Raw genomic sequence first — 1,162 nt, forward strand, 5'->3', positions numbered from 1 at the left:
AGGGGCGCGTTTCTCGATAAAACTTATGATCCATCGGATGAGTCTCGTCATACGGACGTTCGAGGCCCTCAACGTCAACAAACAGCTGGGAACGAGGCTCCCATCTGTCATGCGAAGGTGGATAATCGCGCCAGAGACCAAGATAACTCGTTCGCTATCCCTTCACATCACGGTGAGTAACGATGCGTTTCACACGAAAACGTTGAACACCAAGGGAATCTACCGATGGTTGTGGTGGAGAAGGGAAAATTAGATTCGACCAATGTATTGGATCGAGAGTCGAAGATCGACAAACTCGACCACTACCTCCATGTATTGAATGGGTCTTTGAACACGAGTGCGGTAAGCGTCACTTATTGGAACAGACGGTGTAGACTCACCGTATCGAACGGTTGGAAGACCGTTCGAAAAGTGCGTACTCAATGTTGGAGTACGAACGGAAGTACCACGCTCTTCGTGACACTATCGTCAGCTCGTCGCGATTTCGAGGAACTTCGAAATTCGGCATGAGAATCTTCAAGCTTAACATGAGAATCTAGTTCGTGATCACAAGAATATTTTAGAAATCCTTGAAAGGGTTGGTCAGATCCGTCCGCTGAAGAAACCGCGTACTGATGGTACGGGCGGAGCCGACCAACGTAAAACGAAGAAGGCGTTCGCATCCTTCGTGGCAATTCTATTAGGTACGCATTGCCTCTGCGATGCAGTTCACGGAATGGCCAATGAACTTGGTTAGTAGTTTAGTACTACTCACATTAGTGCCTAAATGCTTAAGTAAGTTTACCGTAGACAATGTACTAGATCATCCATTTTAAATTAAAGAACATCTGCTCTTCCATTGTTGTCTGCATTCCGTTTCTATTGGTCCACTGCGTTGGCAATGGAATCCTGTACGTAAGAGACCACTGATTCTCGAGCCAGCAGGAATTCCTCTACTGACCTATTAGGTTTGTCTTTTTCAGTGCGATGTGCGCACTGCCATGAGATCTTTATCTGCTTCGATGTCGATTGCTTCGACTTCGACATTATTCGCGTCGTTGGTAATTTCGATGCGTGATAAGCATGAGCCAGAAATGTTTTTGCTTGTGCGAGTTCACCCCCCCCTTAACCTAAAGGATCCCTCTAATCGAGTAGGTTGCGTGGATAGCGCAAGCCATTGACG

This window comes from Bremia lactucae, linkage group LG2 (genome assembly GCF_004359215.1).
Source record: "Bremia lactucae strain SF5 linkage group LG2, whole genome shotgun sequence".
In the NCBI taxonomy this organism is placed as follows: Eukaryota; Oomycota; class Peronosporomycetes; order Peronosporales; family Peronosporaceae; genus Bremia; species Bremia lactucae.